Source organism: Monodelphis domestica, chromosome 4 (assembly GCF_027887165.1).
Source record: "Monodelphis domestica isolate mMonDom1 chromosome 4, mMonDom1.pri, whole genome shotgun sequence".
NCBI lineage: Eukaryota > Metazoa > Chordata > Mammalia > Didelphimorphia > Didelphidae > Monodelphis > Monodelphis domestica.
In genome coordinates, this window is record NC_077230.1 from 241,518,716 (window position 1) to 241,542,374 (window position 23,659).

The window sequence follows — 23,659 nt, forward strand, 5'->3', positions numbered from 1 at the left end:
ATCTGGATGTAATGGACTGTATTATATTATTATAAATGACAAATATTAGAAATATAAAGGAAATAAAGGAAATGTATGAAGATATAAAAATGAATTAAAAATTATGTATACTATTATTACATTAAAAAGAACTTTCAAAATCAAGAGAAAAAAATATCAACATAAAACAAATCCAAAGGGAACTAAAAAGCAGAGAATGCTGATATTAGCACACCTATATAATTTGCATATTTAAAACAAATTGTAAACAATGTATAGTTTGTGGTTTTGCATATGAAATTTTTGCATTTGTTTATGTAAATGTTTTTGGTGGTGGTAGTTACTAAGTATATAATTTTTAAAAGTTAAAAAAAGAAAAACCTAGTAATACTTATATGAACTGATGCAAAGTGAAGTGAGAACCAGAAGAACATTATATACAGTAACAATAATATTGCAAAGATGATCTACTCTGAAAGACTTAGCTACTCTAATCAATAAATTGATCCAAAACAAGTCCAAAAGATATATGAGGGAAAATGTTATCTGCCTCTATTGAGAGAATTGATGAACTCTGAGTATAAACTGAAGGATATTAGTTGCCACTTTATCTTTCCTTGCCTTTTTGGTTTTTTGCAACACAGCTAAAATAGAAATATGTTTTACATGATTTCACATGTATAATGAGTAGCATATTGCTTGCCTTCTCAATGGATGGAAGAAAGGCTGGAGGGACAAGTAAATTTGGAAGTCAAAAATTTTTAAATGAACATTAAGTGGCAGTTAGATGGCTCAGAGGATTGAGAGCCAGGTCTAGAGAGAAGAGGTTCAGGGTTTAAATTTGGCCTCAGACACTTCCTAGCTGTGTAACCCTGGGCAAGTCACTTAACATCAATTGCCTAGTCCTTACCACTCTTATGCCTTGAATCCAATATTCAGTATTGATTCTAAGACTGAAGGTAAAAGTTTTATGTGGCTTTTTTTAAACGAATGTTAAATTTTTTTTTAATTTTTTAAAAAACAATGTAAGCAGGGCATTGATCCCTGGGTGGTACATGGTTGTGGTGTACATATCTCTGAGCTCTGCTACTGAGGAGACTGAGGCTTAATGGATCATATAAGCGCAGGAATTCTGAGCTGCTCTAGCACTGAATTCAACCAGGTGTCCACATTAAGCCTGGTGCCAATATGGTAAGTCCCAGGAATGAAAGAAAAGGTAGAAGGGAAGGTATCAGCTATCTAAGGAGGAGCAAACCCAAGTCAGAAATAGAGATTAAAGTGCCTCTCCTTTTCTGCACAGTGGGGATTGCCCATGGTCACTGCAATTGAAATAGGGAAGTTTTATCTCCAAAAAAAAACCAAACAACCTATAACTCAATGGGACCCTTGACAAAACCAAAAGCAAAAGGCAGTTAGGTCCTTTTATTGGTATCAAAGTATGCTATGAATGGCCTCTTCTCTGTCCCCAGATCACACATTATCAGGAAGGAATTTCATTCCATCCCTATTTCTCAGAGGTAAATATTTAAATCAATGTCCCATGCTGTAGACAACAACATGAAGAACAAGTTTTCTTCATGTCACTTCCTAGGCCTTTTTTCAGAGCATGAAGTCATCACTCAAGCTGCCAATGGAGACTATAGAAATGGGGTACCTAACACTTATTCCGAGGAAGAAATACAAAGTATATGAGGCAGAGAGAGGGGAGTGCAAATAATAGGTAGGGGAACCAGAGCTGGAAAATTTTGCTTCAAAAAATGTTCTCTGTGGCACTTGACTAGGTGACTTGCCATGACATCTCAAAGGCAGGAAATGAAATTAAGATAAGTAGAGAATTAATAATAGACAACATTTATTTATAACATTTGAAGCTTTACAAACCAGTGTGATGCATATGAGGTAGATGCTATTATCTCTCTTTCAAAGGACACTGAGGCTGACAGGTTAAGTGGCTTGCCCAGAACCCTACAACTAATAAATTTGGGGGATTGAATTTGTACTCAAGTCTTCCTGAATCCAACTCTAGGACTTTAACAATGCTGCCTATTTAGGAAAAATGGATAGGTCCTTTTTAATGCTGGAGCCAACTGAACCAAGCAGAAGGATTTTGACAGATTGCTTAGTCAGTCTGGGAGTCAGAAGTCAGGAATCCTGACCTGCCATTAACCATGACAAACTCAACTAATTAATCAGCCCATAGATATCTGCCTTGGGTGATGAGAGCCCTGATTAATAACCCGAAATTGTTGATTTGTGCTCTATTTTACCCTTTAGAAAACTTGAATTGGCCTAAGTCAAGTTAGTGGAATAAAGAAAGTGTAGACTCAGCCTTGTGCTCCACAGCAATACCAACAGACTATACTGTGTTTTTTTTTAGAAAATTGGATTGGCCTGTTTTTCATGTTATTAACTGATGAAATATGGCATCGGAACTTTAATAAATTCAGCACCTCATTCCTAAATTACTCTGAGGGTGTTTAAATATGTTTTCATTGTATTGAAGTCTACTTAGAAAATTTCTTTTTTAGATGGTTCCCATGAACTGAGCAGAAACATTTATCTCCTGTTCCATGCTTCTATATGGCCTCAACATTTCTGAGTTCATATTTCACTCTAGAGATGTGCATATTGAGCATATTATTGATTAAACTTCCTTTTAATGAATTAACGGATACCTTACATACTTAATAAATGTTTATTGACTGTTACGGTCACAATATCCAGAAAAAGCTACCTGTATTTGAGACCTTCTTTTCCTTTCCTTTCATACACTTCTCAATGTGGTTTCTGACCTTGTCACTCAACTAAAACGTTACTAATAATCTCTCTTTTTTCTCTTTATATTAATTTTATTTTTCTCCATTTAATAACTATTGCTTTTCTCTCCCTCCTTTCATCTCCTGCCTAACATTAAATTTTTAAAAAGCAAAACCTTTGTATTTGTATCAAATATTTATAATTAAGCAAAACAAATTGCCTTATTAGACATCCTGAGTCAATAACCCCTCTGTATATTCTTCATCATCAGTCCTCTGGAATCATGGTTGGTCATTGATCAGAGAACTTAAGTCTTTCAAAGATTTTCTTTTCAAAATTGTTATTTCTCTAAAAGTTGTTCTGGTTCTGATCACTTTACTTTGTATCACTTCATAAAAAGCTTCCCAGATCTCTCTGAAACCATCCCTTTCATCGGTTTTATGGCAAAATAGTATTCCATTTTGTTATAATGTATCTGACAAATCTAAAGAAGATCTTTTCTCATTGCTCATCTTTTTTAACCTCCCTATCGTACTAGACACTGATTATCACCCTCTCATCCTAGCTGCTCTTTGTTCTCTTAAGTTTTCATGACATTTCTCTACCTTGTTTCTCTTCAGACCTGTATTACTTTTTCTCTGTCTCCTTCTGTGATAGAGGAAGGATCCAGAGACTTGATTTAACAGAGACTGAAAGAACTGCAAAGGTTTCCATCTGCAGTGAGGGATAGAGATTTTAAAGGGCTTGAAATCTCGAAGAAGATATTTCCAGGAGGGAAACAGTTGGGTCTCTCAGTCTTGAGAAGGCAAAGGAGAAGGTCTGGTTGGAGACCAGTGCTCCTGAGCACTGAACTTGATCCCTATTTGAACCCAACCATCATCCCCTCAAAGATCCCCAAAGAGAGGTGGCAGGAACCTGAGAGAAGCAAGAAGCAGTTTTCAAGATCTATCATACCCATGTGACACTCTGGGTCTGGACATTGCTCAGCCATGATAAGACCAGTGTTCACCCAACCTGAACCTCTGGGAGGCCAAGCTGTGAATCCTGAGTCTCTCAACTTGGAGGGAGGGAAAGGAAACTTAGTTAGGCAGGGACCTCCTTTCACTTCTTTCCTCTAGACCCTGAAACCCTGTAGCCATTTCCCCCGTATAACCCTGATTATTAGAATTATTAATTATTAGAATAAAGACTGTTATCTACCATCCAGACTCCAGTGTGAGTGAAGAACACTAGCTCAGCTGAGGGGAGAGAAACTGATTTCTCTCTCTTCCACTAGGGAAGAAGAATATTTTAAATCACAGTTATTAAAAGAAAGGGAAAGGGCAGGTTTAGTGAGGAGACATTTCTGAAGAGGACTGAAGGAGGGAACAAACCCATCTCCCCCTCCTTCTACTTTCTGGGATAAATAACACCTACTCCTCACATCCCTTGTCTTTAACTGGAGGGGTTCCATTCTCTCTCTCTTTAATACCATCCAATCAACCCCTCCATTCCACTTCCCTTTATTATCTCCCATTTCATACCTCTTTACTGTGAATATATTCTGTTTTGTCCTAGATTCCCTTCTTCTTCTCAATTGGTGACTTCATCAGTTCCCATAGAATTAATCATCAGCTCTTGTCTAAAACAGATCTTATGTTTATCCCCTAATCAAATGAGATAATATTTGCAAAGCACTTAGCAAAGTGTCTGACACATAATAGATGCTTAATAAATGCTTCTTCCTTCCCTTCCCTTCCCTATCCCTTCTCCCAACCCATGCCATTCTAGCCAGCCTTTCACATTCACCCAGAGTCACCCTCAGCTCTTCACTCTCTTAGTTTAGCTATCTACAAAGACTGAGAAGAGGAACAGATATAATTTTCTATTATGTGAATATTAAATTTGCTCTGTTTGGCACTAAAGGGAAAAACCAAGGAGACATATTTTTCATTCAGTATGAAGAAAAATATCCAAACAATTAAAGCAAGCCAAAATAGAATGGACTGCCATGGGAAACAGCAAGTTAGATCCTCAAGTGAGATTGAACTAATCATCTTTGAAGTCTCTTACAACTGAAACTCTATCTTGGTCCAAAATTTTTGCACAAAAGAAAATTTTTGTACAGAAATACCCCAGATCCTTTAAGATATTCTTTCTCTCTTGGTGTTTTTTTTTTCCTTTTTTATCTCCCTTTGATGAAGTAGAAAGATTGGTCTAGACATTGTTCCTGAAGGGAAAGTTGGCCCAGGAATTTGTCTAATTATACAGCCTCTTCCCGTTTCATTTGGCAAACATGGACTTTCCAGACAGGTTAGGTCATTACTTCTGGAGAAGACTGAAGGAAGATAAGAGCTCCTAAAGGCACACTTGGCAACTGGAAGGAAGACAACTAGAAGAAGGTAGGGACCAACAATTCAATACTTCATGGGTCTCAATAGGAAGGATGTATGGGCAGCACAATGTGCTAGAGACACACAGGGTCACAAGAGTCCATGAACCATGTACTTAGATACAAAGGACTCAATCATCTATGTGCTCCTCTGCACTTGCTGTCAGCTGTCTGTTCCCTCAAGATTCTCTTCCTATAAACTGTCTTGTTGCTCTTGAGCATACTTGGGAAATACTATTTTTCCTCCTCACTTCTAGAAATTCTGGGACAGTAATGAGGGTCCTGGATTCATTGAATGTTAAAGGGAGAAAGGACCTCAGGCATGGTCTAGTCCAAATCTCTGGTTTTATGGAAGATTTAACAGAATTAGAGAGACCATAAAATCAGAGGACTTAGACATGGAAAGGGTTTAAGAGATTAAGATTATCTAGTTCATTACCCTCATTTTACAGATAGGGGAACTAAGGTCTAGAGAGGTAAAGTAAACTTTCCAAGGGTCACAAAACTAGTCAGTGTCAGAGCCTGGGGCAGAATTCATTTCTCCTGACTCACAAGCCTATGTGCCTTCTGCTATAACCCCTTGGGGGGAAAAAATTATCAGTTAAGGTGGAAACTTAGACTATTGAGAAGAAAGAAGCACAATGGGTACTTAAAATGTTCCCCAAGCTGCCAAGGTGTCCTAGATTTGTTAGAAACAAGCACCTCCTCATTCCTAATCTAACCCCAGCCCAACTCTTCCAAAACAACCCAAGTCTTCACGACTTCACAGGATAACAAGAGAATGGCTCCAACATTAAATCTTTATGAGTCCTGAGATTCCCAGTATTCCCCTTCCAGTAGTAGGAGCTTCTGCTCAGTCTAGAATCAAACAATATGGGAAGAAATTACTACAAAAATCTGTTTCATACACTTGTGGGTGCTATTTTTTGTTTCAAAATGGTAAGGTTCCATCACTGTGGTTCAAGCGAAGCCACATATTTTTAGCTATAAAATGTATTTGTTTGAGATATGACATTTGAGTTTGGGGATTACTCAAGATGACTCCAGGGGGGCAGATGCAGGAACCCAAACAAATTCAGCAGAGTCTAGAACCCTACTGATTCAAATTTCCCTAAAGCTTTCATTTTTAGATGACAGACCTTCATTTCCTAGTCTAAACTCTTACATGTGTTTCAATGGTTGGCATTGCTTTTATGTTAATTAGGAAACACATCTCTATGCCAAAACAGAGTATTAGTTTGACAAATGACTAAAATATTTTAGTCTTTCAGAATGAGAGTCACACCAGATGACAAACACCAAGAAAGCCCTCTAGAGCTCTGATCTTTATTTCTTACTCAGAATTTGAGAAACTTAATTATGGTACAATAAAAGAATTAGTTTCTTCTCAGAAAAACTGGAGTTCCAGACTCAATTGTATAATCATTTATTAAATGACAAATGCCAGTCTCTGTGCTATGCATTAGCAAAACAAAGACAAAACTATACAGTCTATGCTTTTCATGGAGTTTTCAATCTGCTAGAGAAAACAGCATTTACATGGGAAATTTATACAAAGAGATTTGTCAGGGAAGGGCACTAAGAACTGGAGCAATCAGACTAGACTTCCTATAGGAGATGGTGACACTTTACCTGAGTTTTAGAGATAGGAGGACCGGGGTTCAAATATAGCCTTAGATGCTTTCTAGCTATGTGTCCCTGTTGCCCAGCCCTTGCTACTCTTCTGTCTTCAAACTCTTACTAAGACAAAAGGAAGGGTTCAAAAAAAAAACACCAGTGTGCACACATTCTGCCCCATCCCAGAAAGTTCAATGGTTATATCTTTATCAGCAACCCCCTGAATTGCCCTAGAAACACTGCTTGAGCTCAGCAAGTGTATGTTAGAAGGCTCAGAAAATGAAGCTATTTCCAGGCCTGTAGATTAATAATAACAACAATAATAACTCTAAAGTTTGCAACATGTTTCACATCCATTATCTCATTTGAACCTCACAAAACTCTGAGGCAGAAGCTTCCTTTTATCATCTGAAGTCAATACTCTATCCTTTTCCTTTAAAAAAATTACCAAATTACTTCAAACTAAGGTATGAGAAACAATTTGGAAACTCAAATTGTTGCCCCTCCCAAGCTCATTTTCACTTTAACAATGGATAGGATGGATAGGTCAATTAACAGTACAAATAAAAGAATTATTAATCACTAATGGTGATTTGGTATTATAATAGCACTCTAGGCCTAGTACCTTATTTCTCATTCTCCCCATATTTCAATAGATTCAAATCCTAAAAATCATCTGTGCCTCATTCTTATGTTTCATTGCTTATAGCCAACAGTAACAAAGTCTTATTCATTCTTTTTCTAAAATATCTCTCATCTAAAATATCTCATCATTCATTCCCCTGTGTAACATTTAAAATTGGTGAGGGATAAACTGTAGTGAGTTAAAAGAGTTGATGTTACTGTTATAATTAAAATGGTTGATGTTGTAAACTGTAGTGAGTTAAAATGGTGGAAGATATAAATTGTGATAGATATAAGAGAGGGTGAGTAAATTTGACCACAGAAAATATGTTTCACTACAGTGTCTTGTTTAAATCAAATATAAGGTGGTCATCAGGGAATATATTCCCAATTATGAATATACCCAAGTCAACTGGGTTTTATAGAGATTTTTTTATAGAGATTTTAATTAATAATACAATGAGTAATTAAAGGAAAGAGAGAAAAAGGAAATAAGTATGAAGGGCCTAGACCTGAGTCTTAAAAGAGAGAGATCAGTCAGTCAGTCTTTTATCACTCACCACAAGATTTGTCTTAAGCAAGGATGTCTGGGGAACAGAGTCTCCCCAGAGGGAGTTCCAGCCAGAGTCTGCCTCCCAAGGGACTTCTTCTCAAGAGATCTTCAAAGGGCCTCCTCCAAAAGGATCTATCTCCAAGCCCCAAGGATCTATCTCCAAGGAATCTCTCTCCAAGGATCCAAGGATCTCCAAGCCTTCAAGGATCCCTTGCTCAAGAGATTCCTTTTCTTATATAGGAGGTTTTTTCCTATGTCACCTCCCCTAAGTTCTTCCATCTACCAATCACCGTAGATGTTTTCTAAAAGACAGCCCATCTGAATTCCTGCTAAGTTGACTAACCTCCTCAGGAAGACTGAACCAGAGAAAATACGGCTGAGTCGACTAATCTCATTAAGAGAAAACTTGCCTAGGTACCTAGCATCCCATTGTATCAATTCTAAAAAACAGGCTTGGCTCAAAGAACTCCTTGCCTTATTATAAGCATGGGTCCAAGTACTTTCATTGTTTAGCAAGGAGTTTTCTCCCCTAAAGCAGTCTTAAGTACGGGTGGAGTAGAGGTCCTCCCATAGCAAGGAGTTTTCTCCCCTAAAGCAGTCTTAAGTACGGGTGGAGTAGAGGTCCTCCCATTTCTGATCCTGGCGAGTTCTCACATCAAAATGGGGAATGTTTCCAGTAGGGAATTTGTTCCAATGGAGGATTCCTCAATGTGGAAATTTTTAACATTCACAAGTCTAAGAAATTTCAAGATTTACACCTGGGAGAAGTCTGCACATGCTTGGGGTAGACATCCCCAAAGTCACTAATGGGTTTGAAGTCTGTCAGTTACTCAACCTGGTTTAAGCCCATCTGCTGAGACATCAATTTGTTCCAAAAGCCATGTAGCAATTGATACAGGCACTGTGAAGCTTTCAGAGCTTGGTCAGACATGGAAGACAAGGTTATCCACCACATTCCAGGCCATCACCAGTAGTCCCAATTTTTGTCTTGCCACTGGACTTCAATGAATCTGGAAGGAGAGTGAGGCTGATGACTTTGTGCAACTCTGCATCACTTGAATGCAATTAACAAACAAGTCAAGACATCACCCCATGTCAGACACCCCGCATCATTGGTCCTTTTCAAAAATGTATAACAACAAAATATCTCATATCTATCTATCTTTCCATTCCCACAAATCTTATCCCCTCACCTCTTAATTGTTCTGACTTCCTCTAATCATACTGCCCATTGTTGCCAAACTAACCTTTTTTTAAACACTGATTTCATAATGTCCTGCCCTAGTCAAGAATCTGCTCTTCTTGCCTAATGCCTATCAGCCTAAGTCCAAACTTTCCACTCAGGCATTAAAGACCCTCCAAAACCTAGTCTCACCTTATCTCATTTTTCATTGTTCCTTAGCAGGAAACCTCTATTCCAGTGAGGTCTTGAAGGCCCCCCACACCACCCCTAACCACTCCATTGAAAAGCATTAAGTCAAATTTATAAGAATACAAGTCATTCCCAATTAACAAAAGGATCAAAAGATATGAACAAGCAGTTTTCTGATGAAGAAATCAAAGCTATCAATAATCATAAAAATATTCTCATTTGGAGAAATACAATTAAAACCATTATTGGGTACCACCTCATGCCTATCAGATTGACCAATAGACAGTAAAAGCAAGTGATAAATGTTGGAGGAGGTATGGAAAAAAACTGAGACACTAATTCATTGCTGGTGGAGTTGTGAACTGATCCAACCATTCTGGAGGGCAATTTGGAACTATGCCCAAAGGGCAATAAAACAATGCAAGTATAGGACAAAGGCATACCCAAGTAGAGGCAATCATGGAAAGATCACGTGTGACCAGGAAACATGCATGGAGAAGCAACTCATACTAATGACTCCTAGTGATACCTTCACACAGATACTTCCACTCTGACCTCTCCTCAGTTCCCCTCTGTTGGCTACCTTTCTGGTTGCCTCTGCCTGGCAGAATTCTTTGATCTTCATGGTCACCATTAGGACCTGGTTTGCAGTCACCACCAGGATTTTCTCTATTGGCCTTCTGGTTGTGGACCTTCTCCATTCTACTGGAATCCTCAGCTGTAGTGCTACCTATCCCTCATAAGAGGAAGGGTAGGCTCTGCCATCTCTTTTACCCTAGAGCTCAGAGTTTCAGGACTTTTAATAAGAAGCCCTTTCTCACACCCAATACCAGAATGGAGGGGGGAAATACTCACCTGTTCTTTTTTCCACAGAGAAAGTTATCAAAACTTTGTGAGGTGATTCCCTACCAAAGAAGAATCTCTGCCTCCAGTGGCCAAAGCTTTCTAAATCTTAGAACAAACAATCTGCTAAGTAGAGTACTCAGGTATTTAATTCATCTTTTGAACCTCCTATGTCTGGGGCTGAATTCTAGTCTTTAGTTCCAGATGACCATCTCACCCAGGGCTAAGGACTCCAAAGATCCTTGGTTTTCTCACACAAATGAAAGAGGAAAGAGTGAATCAAGGGGAAAAAATTTTTAGGTTGAGTCCTCTTGAACCATCACCCTCCACCTCAAGCCTTTATTCCAAATTTCTGCCTTTATTATGTATGTAGGGCTAGTAAGGAGCCTCTAGACTTAGAGGCACCCTCAAGTAGGGAACAAGTAGACTAAAAGAGAGTGGACACACATGAAATAAAATATCTAATTGATTACTGAAGGAAAGTTATGGAGGAACTTAGCCCTAGGTGGAGACAGCTATAGTACTATAGAACTACCTACACCTCTGATTAAAAGTTTACACCCAAAGATCTTGGCCTATTTTTCTCATATCTAATCTTACTTCCTTTTTTGAAAGTCACTTCCCTCGGTTAGATAACAAATGAGGGTGTCATATTATCTAGGTCATTATTAGAATACACACATGACCCCAAGCCCTCCCCTCTTCCCAATTTCTCCATTACTGTTGTGAGTACCATCATCTTCCAAGTCACCCAGGCTTAAAACGTTTGTCATCCTCTACTCCTCACTCTCTCTCACCCATCCCCATCTAATTTTTTTGCCAAGTACCATCATTTCTTTCTTTCTAATATCTCTCACATACTTCTCCCTTCTCTCCTCTTGCACTCCCTTTATCCTGGTACAAGTCCTCATCCCCCTCATCACCACCACAATGCATGAACTACTGCAATATTCTGCAGGCAAGTCTAACTCAAGCCTCTCCTCACAGCCATCCATCATCCACTCAGCTGTCAAACTGATAGGTCTCACCATGTTATTCCACTATTCAGTAGATTTCAGAAGCTCTCTCTGCCCCCAGAATAAAATAGAAAATCCTCATTTAGCTTTTAAAGCTCTTTATAATCTGGTCCCTCCTTACCTTTCCAGTCTTCTTACTCATCTTCATGTACTTTGCAGTTACCAGACTCCTTGTTGTTGCTTGAACGTAAGACTCTATCTCCCAAATATGAGCATTTTACCTGAATGTCCCCTTGACAGAAATGGTCTCTCAGCTCATCTCTGCCTCCTAGGTTCCTTGGCTTCCTTGAGATTTTAACTAAAGTCCCATTTTCTGCAAGAATCCTTTTTCAGGTCTTCTACTTAATGTCTTCCTCTGAGACTACCCCCAGTTCATTCAGTATATATATATATATAATTTTTGTATATTATCCCTTCTCTCCAGAACAGGGACTGTTTTTTGCCTTCCTATGTATCCCCAACTCTTAATAAAGTGACTGGCACATAACAGATACAATAGATCCTAGTTGATTGATTGGCTAATTAAGGTGACGATCTTTTAGCCTCTCCCATTGGCTTATCAACATGACTTCTTTTATTTAATTAAACTCTATGCCTTTGAACATATTGTTGCCTCTGCCTATAATACACACAGTCTTCCTCCAAATCTTTTCATCTTTACCTTCTTTCAAGATTAGTTCATATGCTTCCTCCTTTGAGAAGACATTCTAGGCTTCCCTAGTTGTTAGTATCCTGAGTTACTACTTCTCAGTAAATTTAATTCTAGACCTGCTACTGAGATGGATAGATCATTGCTCTTGAATAAAATACCTTTATGGTATTTCACAATTTGGTTGAAGATGGAGATGGTGGAAAGTACAGAAGAATAGAAGTATGATACTTCAACAGATATATGATCTCATCCATGTGAACATTTCTTCTTCTGATAGATTTCACTAGCCCTTCCACGCCTGATCATCCTTTGAAATTCTTATTAATGTTCTCTATTAAATATTGCATAAAATGACCTAACATAATGGGTGCCTAATATTTCACAAATATCATTTAATTCTTCTAGACAAATGGCACTTTTTTGGTCTCTGGACCTATTTATACAAAATGAACAATCAGTAATTTTATTTTACTTGACTATACATGTTTTTAATAGGGATTTTGTTTTTGCTTTTTGCTTTTTCAGTGAGAGAAAGGAGTGAAATGGGAAAGAGAGAAGACTGATTTTCATTTGAAAATAAAATAAAATTTAATTAAAAAGAAAAAATAAAACAAAAAAATTTTAATTTTAAAAAATTTTAAAGAGGGGTGAGGGAGGTCCCCTGTATCATGTATCCATAAGAGTGTGCTCCACAAAGATAAAAATAAAACATCCTCTGCCCCTAAGGAATGCAGAACTTATATTAAGCAACATGTAGATTTATGCGTATAGACAAAATATATACTAAGTTTTTTGGAGGGGAGAAAGCACTAAAAATTGACAGAGAGAAAGCCCTTCTATCTTAGCGCCATGCCTTGTATGTCACCAGTACTTAGTAAATGCTTTTTAATTGACTGATTTTTTTAATGGTCTTGAACAAAACTAGAGATTCCAAAAAGCAGGAGAAAGGAAGGCAAACATTCAGGCAGGGGACTGACTGTGAAAAAAGACAGATATAGGAGACAGAATCAGAGAAGAAGGAACTCACATCAAATGTTCCCAGTAGTCTCAGTAAGGTAAGAGGTAAAATCCTTAGCCAAGAAAGAAGGGACAAGGAGGTTTGGGAGGATTGAAAAGATTAGAGAAAGTATGAAAAGTTTTTATGGAAAGTGAGGTAATCAATTAAGGGGCAGCTAGATGGCTCAGGGGATTGAGAGCCAGTCCCAGAGATGAAAAGCCCTGGGTTCAAATCTGGCCTCAGATACTTCCCAGCTGTGTGACCCTGGGCAAGTCACTTGACCCCCACTGCCTAGCCCTTCCCACTCTTCTGCCTTGGAGCCAATACACAGTGTTGACTCCAAGATGGAAGGTCAGGGTTTAAAAAAAATGGGTTTAGGAGGAACAAGGGAGGCATAGGGAGAGATGGAACGATGGGAAGTTGGGATCAGAGCGGGATCATGGAGTTTTTAAGTAAAAAACACTGAACTCTGGCAGATACTGTGGAGCTCAGTACATGCCCAATCCTATGTGTGGCTGAGACAGAATGGAGAAGACCATGGTACTGAAAGAGTTTGAGATAGCCTCAGTGCAGGGCAGGAGAGGAAAGAGGAAAGGCACCCTGCCTTCCCCATGGCTGCTCTAGGATGCTTTCACGGGTTGCTAGGAGACGGGAAACAGCCACCCTTTGTGTCCTGAGGGCTCTGCAGAAAAGCCCCGCTTTCCTCGGGAGACCTTGGCTCCTCGCCTCTGATCCAAGGTCGGAGAATGGGGATAACGGCAATCGTGCACCTTCAGGCTGCTCCAAGAAGCTCGTGATGGGCTGCTGAGGCCACCAGCCACTCTCACATACTTCCTGGGCACCCCAACACCAGCCCTGTGTCTAGCTTTGACCATACTGGTCCCCTTGTGACGGCACCGCTGAGCATGACGTGACTGAGGCTTACGGACCTGTCAGGTACAGATCTGCTCTGCCACAAGAGAGTCCAGCCAAGTGGGTGATACCAAGAATTCAGCCTGTAGTGGGCCCCGGTGGTTTTCTCAAGGTTTGCCTTCCTCATTTTTGAGGGCTTCATTAAATCCACCATCATGGCGATCGTGGTCTTGGGGGTAGCATTTCACAATGAAGTCCTCCTCTTGCCCCGCAATCCTAACTGGTTCAAAGCCTTGAGAACAGCGGGGACTCCAGTGGCAATTTTTTTTTCCCATTTGGAGTCCCTTTGATTTTTAGCCAGAAACTGACCCTAAATGGCTTGGGCAGGCTGAGTAAAGAGCACTGAGCTGGGAAGGGGGGGAGAGACAGAGGCAGAGGGACAGAGGGACAGAGAGGGTAGAGGGAACAGGGAAGAGTCAGCAGCTCAAGGACTAGCTGTTCTCGGCTTTGGGATACAAAGACTGTGCAGTAAACTGCAAATAATCCCACAAGTGGTCCAATGAGAGATAAGCAAGGTCTTCCTCCCTTAGGCACTATCACAGACTTCACATTTTTATCTAATCTCCTCTTTACCAGATTATCCTGTAACAAGTTGCTTCTGTTGGTGGTGATTCCCATCAGCCCCTTCCCAGGGCTGCTGATACACGTGCTCAGCACTTGGGCCAGGGAGAGATGGCATCGTGGGCGGGCCGTCAGGGGACAGCGGGTCCTGGGGAAACAGCTCCTGCCTCGGCGCGGATGGCCTGCTTGAATCACCCATCATTCCTTCCAATTATAGCACCAGTAATTAGTGTGAGCCTGTTGTCTTGGAATTGCCTTCTTTACTCCTTCCTATCTTGGCTTCCTTTAGGTTAGTGACAATGGCAAAATGACTCCACCCAATTATTGGGGAGGAAGAAGACTTGATACTGTATATGTGGGTCATTCTCATTTATAATTATGGAAAACACATATGGTCGCCCTCTGCCAATGGGAGAGGCACACGCATGAGCTAAGCTATTCAACACCTTGGCTTTGAAAGAGTCCCTATAAATGCTGAATATTTTTTATAAAATAGACTTCATTCTGTAAGAGGTTGAATGCGATAATCTCTTGGGTCTTTTATAGCTTTTAAAATTCTGTGATTCAGGGGGCAGCAAAGTGGTTCGGTGGATTGAGAGCCAGGCCTAAAGATGGGAGGTCCTGGGTTCAAATCTGGCCTCAGACACTTCCTAGCTGTGTGACCCTGGGCAAGTCACTTGACCCCCATTGCCTAGCCTTCACTGCTCTTCTGCCTTGGAACCAACGTACAGGTTCTAAGGTGGAAAGTAAGGGGTTTTTTAATTCCATGATTCAATTAATATTTAACATCCTTGGGGGCAGCTGGTTAGCTCAGTGGATCAAGAGCCAGACCTAGAGGTAGGGGGTCCTGGGTTCAAAACTACCTCAGATACTTCCTGGCTGTGTGACCCTGGGCAAGTCACTTAACCTCCATTGCCTAGTCCTTACCACTCTTCTGCCTTGGAACCAAAACACAGTATTGATCCTAAGATGGAAGGTAAGAGTTTTTAAATATATAGGTGGATATATATTTAATATCCCTTCTTCCCAAGATATATGGTCAGATTATTAACATAAATGGAAGAAAGTCATCAAATGAAAGGTGGCATGATATAGTGGATAGAGCACTGGCCTTATAGTCAGGACCTGGGTTCAAATCCTCCCTCTGACATCTACGAGCTCTGTGAACACAGACAAATCCCTTAACCCCTTTATGCTTCAGTTTCCTAATCTGAAAAATGAGAAGCTTAGGCTCAGTGGTCTCTAAGCCCCCTTCCAGCTCTAAATCTACAATCTGATGATCTGGAATTTAGTTAGTCAATTGATCACAACCTTCAATAAATATTATTAAATGTTTGGTATTTTATGAACTATGCTGGCCAGTTCTTTAAAAAAATTAAATTAAATATATAGGTGTACACATATATACACATATACATTTATAACTGTGTTTCCATATATATGTGAATGTGTGTGTGCAAAGTACCTACTATGTACAAGGAGCTATATTAGGTGCAAAAAAATTTTTAGAAAGTAAAAGAAAGCAGTTCCTGATCTCAAGAAGCTTACTATGTAATGGGGTGTGGAGGATAAAACACATAAGAGAGAAATGATTGCTATAAGAGAAAAGGTGATAAAGCGAAAGAAGGGGGCACTATAATTGTTTTAAACCCTTACCTTCTGTCTTAGAATCAATACTGTGTATTGGCTCCAAGGCAGAAGAGTGGTAAGGGCTAGGCAATGGGGGTCAAGTGACTTGCCCAGGGTCACACAGCTGGGAAGTGTCTGAGGCCAGATTTGAACCCAGGACCTCCCGTCTTTAGGCCTGGCTCTCCATCCACTGAGCTACCCAGCTGTCCCCAGAAGGGGGCACTATAAACAGCACGAGAGAAAGAAATAACTGGGAGACGGGATAGAACATTAAAAGAACGTTGTTTGCCATTCAACAACTCGATCTCCACTTCCACTAGATGTAAAGACGGCCGCTAATCCAGTCTTTGCCACACAAGTGGACCCAGAAGCAAACCCTAATTCTGTCAACACTCTGAAGCCATAATATAAGTAGCCTCTTGTGTTTATTTAATTCAATGGGATCCATCTACATCTATTCCATTAGAGGGGTTGTCATGGGTATCCCACTACCAAGTTCCCAGGATTATTGTGAGGGGGAAAAAAAGCTTTATAAATAATAAAGTACTATCTTTATGTTAGCTATTGTTATCCTAGTCAGAGCAAAAGCAATAAAACAAACATTTATCATGAAATCCTTCTTGGCCTGTGCTAAGTGCTAAGGGTTTGTCGTTTGGTTGTTTCAGTTGTGTCCAACTCTATGTGAATCCACTTGGGGTTTTCTTGGCAAAGATACAGTGGTTTGCCATTTCCTGGTCCAGAAAGCTTGTTTTTGGCAAATGTGACTTGCCTAGGGACATAAGTGTCAGGCTGGATTTAAAGTCCAGTCTCCTGACTCCAAGCCCAGCATTCTCCCCACTGCTCCATCTAGTTGCCCCACCAGAAAAGCAAAGATAAAAACAAAAATTAGTTCTTGTCCTCTCGGGGCTAACATTCTTCAGAATGGTAAGGAACTTCCGAATGTTGTTGGAGAAGTCCATAAATATTCCTTACATATTAAATATAGCCCTTTAAATTTTGCTCTTTTTATATCTATAGTTTTCTTGGGAGGTAAAATAAGTGAAGTAACTTTTTCCTAGATTCTTTTAAAACAGGAAATTGTCATTAATGACACTAAAAGACTGAAGTCAGACAGGCTTGCTGATGTATGTTTTTTTAAAAATAACAACTACTATTCTCATTTGTATGCTGTGTAAATTTAACATATATTTAAAGCAGGTAAAACAAGATTCAAGATCAGAGGGACCATTTACTTCAACTTATGGAACTTGAAGGATCAAGTTCTCACACTAAAACAAGATGAGGAACAACCTATATTTGAGGATATGAATGACACTGAAATTAATGGTAAGTTTTTTGTTTGAACCACCATAGTAAAATCCAAGAATCAGAGCTAAAGACCCTGAGATCATTTATTCTAAATTCTCATCTGACAGAGAAGAAAGCTCCTTCCCAGAAATGGAGGTGTTCTAGTTCCCAAAGAGGATGAGTCTTACTGATCTCTCTATTACTTGAAGAGACAGTGAGAGACAGGGGGCTGGTTTTGGAGACAGAGAACCAGGGTTCAAATCCTAACTCTGCCACTTACTGCTTGTGTGTCCTTAGGCAATTCACTTAATATCACCAAGCCTTAGTTTTGTAGTTCAGTCATTTTCAGTTATATCCAATTCTTCATGACGGGTTTTCTTGGAAAAGATACTCGAGTCACTTGCCATTTTCTTCTCCAGCACATTTGACAGATGAGGAAATTCAGGCAAACTGTGAAGTGACATGCCCAGGGTCACATAACTAGTAAGTGTTTGAGAGCACATTTAAAGTCAGGAAGGTGGGTCTTCCTCCATTGTGTCTCCTAGTTGCTCTCTGGACCTTAGTTTACTCATTTGTTGAAAGAGGAATTTGATGACCTCCAGGATGACCACAATATTACAGCTGGTCTACCCAACATAACACCATAGGACTATTGCTTCTCTTAATCTACATTTTGACTCCACTGATGCAATTTAATTTAATACTACAAAAGTTTTAATGAAAATCTCATACTGAGTATGCAGTCAACAAAAGCTCCAAGGTCATCTTCATATGAATTATGATCAAGCCCAATTTCTCTAATTCTATTTTTGTGAAGTTGATATGCCCATGACAAATTTCACCTATGAATTTGATTGGTTATTCCAAATTGTTTAGCTGTTTTTATATCTGAATTCTGCATTCATACTATTAGACATCTCATATATTTGTGCCATTCAAAAGTTTGATTAGCATAGAATCCGATTAGAACATGATACCCTCCTTCTCTAATTGTATTCCTCCTTCTCTAATCTTTGACCTCTACTGGTTTCTTCCTTGCTGCTCCACTCTCCCATCCTTAAAAAAATTTCTTGAGACTATCATGAATTCAAATGATCTTCGTAACTCCTTCCTTTCTCAGCCAAACTCCTAGTAAAATCTGTCTGCATTAGTTGTCCCCATTTCCTCTTCTACTTCAGTGGCAAAATGAAAAGGCTCAGGAATCCTTAGAGTATAGATGACCAGTTGCCATGGACAAAGCAGGCAAGCCAACTTGATTAAAGCAACATGGCACCCTGAGGGAGAAATTAAGAAGTGATATATGCCAGGTAGGTCAAACCACTGCCATTACCTCAATTATCACTTCCTCTTAGAAGCCAGTTGAAATAGCCTAAGTCTGGAAACCCAAAAGCAATAGGAATAGCAAAGCAATGCTTCCCAAACCACAGATGCTGCATCCAGGACAGCATCCTCAAACACCATTAAGAGAAATAGTCGTTGTTGGAAAAGGGAGTCACCATCCCCACCACTTCTACTACCAAATGCCAACTGAATGCCAGCGAAATAAATAAAAATTAATCTTGGAGACTATACTAAATGTATGAAGGGAAAGAAATATGGAAAGAAGGTATTACCAACCTAACTACTGTAGCAAGGGAAGGTAAAAGTAGCAACAGAATGATAGACAGGTCCTGAGACATGGAATCTTTCCTGGGCTAGTTGAGTCAGAATTCCAAGGAGTAGTTTGTAACTGACACTCTGGAGCTGAAAGGAGAAGGAGAAAGGTGTGTAGCTGAGACATCCTGATAATCCATCCATCAAGCAACTGGTCTTTGAGGACAACTGGCTGTGGATGAGAGGAAATCACCAGTCTTCTGGTGGACAGTGTTATTATGGGATTGTATAAGGGAAAGAGACAAGAGGGAAACATCTAAATATTTTAAGTTTACTGATGAAAATGGGAGGGGAAAGAGGGTAACAAAGGAGAAGGAAAAGTTCTTAATTTTATACCCAAACTAATTTCCTTAATACTATCCTATAGGCTAACTTATCTAGGCTAAATAAGTTAAGTTCCCCCCAAACAGAACCTCACAAATTGAGTCCAGGAAATGAGCCAAGATCCCAGAGGTAAAGTCCAAAGTAGGTCCCGAAGAGAAATGATGGCTCTTCTTTGGTCTTCAGTCCAGCCGCCAACAGCCAGTTCAAGCAGTTTTTCTCCTCTCAAGCTGGTATCTCACGAAGGGCCAGAAATCTTGTAGAAAGATAGAAAATCTCAGCTAACTCCCAAAGCTTCTCCCAAAAGTCTGGTTTCAGTTAGGACCACACAACCCCCTCTTGACCCAGGCTCTCATATGATTCTGTGTCACATGTCCCTGTCAATCAAATGCAGATTATTTTGCAGAATCATTTTGCAGTCTTCCTTTGTTACTGCAACAGTTACTGGAGAGCAGACCTCTGCTTTGCTGAGACCATTTGAGAACACCACAACTTGGATTCCTGATATCTGACCAACCATTGACTCTGTGTGTGTGTGAGATTCTAGGTTTGCTGGGGAATTTAGTCTTTATAGTCTTTAGTTAGATAGTCAGAGTAAGCTTAAGTAGATAAGTAAATATAGTGGGTAAAAGTCAGATGCTAAACCCTTTCCCTATTCCATTCCCAAAACCTTTTCCCTTACCTGTTAATAAATTCAATTTTATTTATATGTGATTCTTCCCTTATGTATGCCCTTCCTTTCCCCCTTTCCTAAAAATCATAACACTACCCAAAGTCTCCAGCCACATTTGCAAATCTCAGTTCCTGGATTCGCAGCCAACCATGCTCCTTGCTGGACCAGCCCTGTACTCCACTGCTTACCAGAGGTTGTTTATATGTATAAGTGCTAAGACCACTCATCAGAGAGAGCTTCTTCCATAAGTCCAAAAAATAGTGGAGACCCAGCCTGCTTCACATGCTGGCTTTTAAAACTCAGCTTGACTCCTGCCAGTCAGGAATCTCACTTGCCAGGCTGGCAAATTAAGCCACAAGCCTCTGTGATGCCCCATTGGGCAAGTCTTCTGGGATTGGGTTGGGGGTCCCCTAAATATTTAATTTATACACCAGCAATACGCAAATTCAAGAATCTAAGGACTGCAATTCTTCCCTGGCCCTTGACCTTTCTTCCACATAGATATCTTCAACTATCAACCAAGGAAGCAATCTTTTTGCCTCTGCAGGGGTTGTAGCCCACATCTCCTCAACACCTACTAAAAATCCAGAAAAAAATAGTTCTTACCACTAATGTCCTTGGTACTATCAAATGATTCAACATCAGAAGTAGATAGGGTTTCATCAGTGGAAATGGCATTAAAGAAGATAACATTTACCACTGGCTTCCAACTGGCTACCAGTGCACCCTAAGGAACCTAGGTCCTTTTCATCTAGCTTCCAGTTGAACCCTACTCGTTGTGTTATCTCCCCCATTAGAATACGTGCTCCTTGAGACCGGAACAACCTCCAGGAAGTGATGCAGAGCGAGAGGAGCAGAACCAGGAGAACATTGTACACAGAGACTGATACACTGTGGCACAATCGAATGTAACAGACTTCTCCATTAGTGTCAGTGCAGTGATCCTGAACAATCTGCAGGGATCTAGGAGAAAAAACACTATCCACAAGCAGAGGACAAACTGTGGGAGTAAAAACACCGATGAAAAGCAACTGCCTGAATACAGAGGTTGAGGGGACATGACAGAGGAGAAACTCTAAATGAACACTCTAATGCAAATGCCAACAACATGGAAATGGGTTCGAATCAAGAACACATGTGATACCCAGTGGAATCACACGTCAGCTATGGGAGGGGTTGGGGGGGAGGAAAAGAAAATGATCTTTGTCTCCAATGATTAATGTTTGGAAATGACCAAATAATGTTAAAAAAGAATACGTGCTCCTTGAAATCAGAGGCTGGCTGGCTTTCTATTTTGTATTCCCAGTGATTTTCACATAATAAATGCTTATTTAATGTATTTTCATTCACAAATTCATTTAAAAATGCTTCACAATCTGGCTTTCAACCTCATCACTCAATTGAAATGTTTTTCTCCATAGTTAACAACTCTTTAATTGTCAGATCTAAGTATACTTTCTCAGTTTCCATCCATCTTAACCTCTCTGCAGCACCTAACACTGTTGATTACCCTCTCTTGGACATTTTCTCTTTTCTGGGTTTTTGTGATACTGTTCTTCTAGTTCTTCTCTTACCTATCTGACCACTCTTTCTCAGTTTCTTTTGCTGGCTCATCATCCATATCATTCCCCCTAAGAGTGCAGTCCAAAGTTCTGTCTTGGGTGCTTTTCTCTTTTTATTATCATTATCCCCCAAGTCTTTGTCCTGGGACTTCTTCTTTTCTTCCTCTGTACCCTAGCCCTTCAGTTCCCAAGGGTTAAATTATCACCTCTATGCAGATGACTCACAGATTTATTATTAGTCTCTCTTGAGCTCCAGTCCTGTATTAACAACTAGCTATTAAACACTTCAAACTGAATGTCCTATAGACATCCTGAATACAACATAGCCAAATCAGGACTCATCTTTTTCCACCCTCTTCTGAATTGCCCAATTTCTTTTGAGGACACCATCATTCTTCCAGCCTCCCAGATTTGTATCTTCATCATTAATCTCAACATCTCATTCCCTTTGGTGGTGATGGTTGTCCATCAAACTCAAAGAGGAATCACACACACACGTGCACATTCACAATAATGGAAATTCATTGAAAGAAGAGACTTTTATTTTTAATCTTTGTATACCCTAGATGCCTAGAACACAAATACTTGGTGATTGATTAATTAATTGGATAATGTACCTTCTATGTACATGTACATTCTATGTACTGTGAAACAAAATGTTTCACAGTAAAGGGCTGAGGACAGAGTCCTGTAAAGCAGCCCTAGATAGGCTTGTCCCTTTAATTTGACACTGACCACACTCATTTTTTTGAATATCATGTTTACCTACAATGATATGATTTTTTTTTTTTGGTTTTACATGGTTTTACTTTATTCAGTTTGGATGTAATCTCTTCCAGAGTTAACTCTACTTCAGCTTGTAGATGAAATAAAAATGTAGAAAGGTCCACTTCGCACTGTTGGCACATTTGTGGGCATCTCTTCCCTTATTCAACTCAGGTTTAACTAGCACAAAGAATTTAGATTCCAGTTTCACAAAGCAGTCAACTGTAGAAAAGTCTATCGGAAGAGTCATATGCTGAAAAGTAACCTAATACCAGTAATGATCTCTACAATGATTCTTGAGGTACAAGTTACTGTAATTTGAGTTTAAAAAACAGACCAAGAGGAATTCTCTCAAGTGGGTTTAAATGAGTTTTTTATTTTAGACAACCTACATGACATGTTTTTAAAAACGATGCCTCCACTCCAGATAAATCAGGTCAAAAATAAATGAATAAAGCTCAAGATGATATCAGTCCAAATTTGTCCAAGTCCTGGTGATGTGTAGATGACAAAAAGCAGCAGCCAGTTATGATGACAGGTGATGCAAAGTAATCAGCTGAATTTGTTAACATTTCTCCATTTCTAAACCATCCTTAAAGAAAATCACATATGGGGTCACACCATCCTCATGGAAATCCAAGAGAGCCACCATGCCATCTGGATTCATGTTTTTGCCTATGAAGAACTGATAGTTATTAAAATTAGCAAGGATATGTTTGATTTGTTCTGTAGCTCCTGTCATAAAAGGTTTTACTCTATTTGGCTTCTGTTCTTCAAGTCTGCCTTTGATTGATTTCATGTAGACTTTGATGTACTTTTTGTAGGATTCTTTTGTGAAGCTAGTTTCTTGCAGATGATGGTTTATAACTATATCAACTCCAGTGATTACAGTGGCATGTGTTCCTTCACCCTCAGGACCTTCAGCAGAGGCATTTCCACCAATGAGTGAATCATCAATGGTACCCTCTGTCCTACTGACCATCTTCCCCTCCACCTCCAGGCACAGCCCATTCGCGATCTCCCAGATCTTGTAAATGTCGGAGAACATCTCACCATGGCTGATGAGGTCCCGGTAGATAATCATGGCGGTGGAAGGAGGGAGCGGTGGCACTACTGCTGCGGGGGCCCGGAGCTCGGTGTGAGCACGATGCAGCCGGAGCGGCGCTTCGATATGATTTCTTAAACATAATAGGAAATCAAGATAAACTTTTTCCATAGCATTTTTCTGGAATGCTAATTTAAGAAGAGAAGGGAGAAGAGAAAAAGGGAAGGGAAACTTGAATTTGTTAAGTATCAGGTACTCTGCAAAGCACTTATCCTCACAACTCCAAGAGGTAATTGTTCTTATTATCCCCATTTTTCAGTTGAGGAAACTGAGGCAGAGTTTTGTTTTTTTTTTTAAGTGGCTTGCCCAGGATCACACAGTCAGAATCTGTGGTTTTATCTGAACTTAGGTCTTCCTGATTCCAATATTAACACTTTATCCATTGTACCATCTAGTTTTAAAATAGGACA

General features: G+C 39.7%; 1 long non-coding RNA gene across 4 annotated transcripts; it reads left to right on the plus strand.

Annotated features, from left to right (window-relative positions):
• Positions 1 to 13,167: 13,167 nt before the first annotated feature.
• On the plus strand, positions 13,168 to 23,364 carry LOC103102090 (uncharacterized). Of its 4 annotated transcripts, XR_008911307.1 has the most exons (4): positions 13,724 to 13,805; positions 16,204 to 16,294; positions 17,078 to 17,209; positions 20,615 to 23,364. It is a non-coding gene; the product is annotated as an uncharacterized LOC103102090 (long non-coding RNA). The 4 variants fall into 4 exon arrangements; XR_008911309.1 differs by lacking the exon at positions 16,204 to 16,294 and having other exon boundaries at positions 13,168 to 13,753; positions 17,081 to 17,209; XR_008911308.1 differs by lacking the exons at positions 13,724 to 13,805; positions 16,204 to 16,294 and adding an exon at positions 13,174 to 13,717.
• Positions 23,365 to 23,659: the final 295 nt, after the last annotated feature.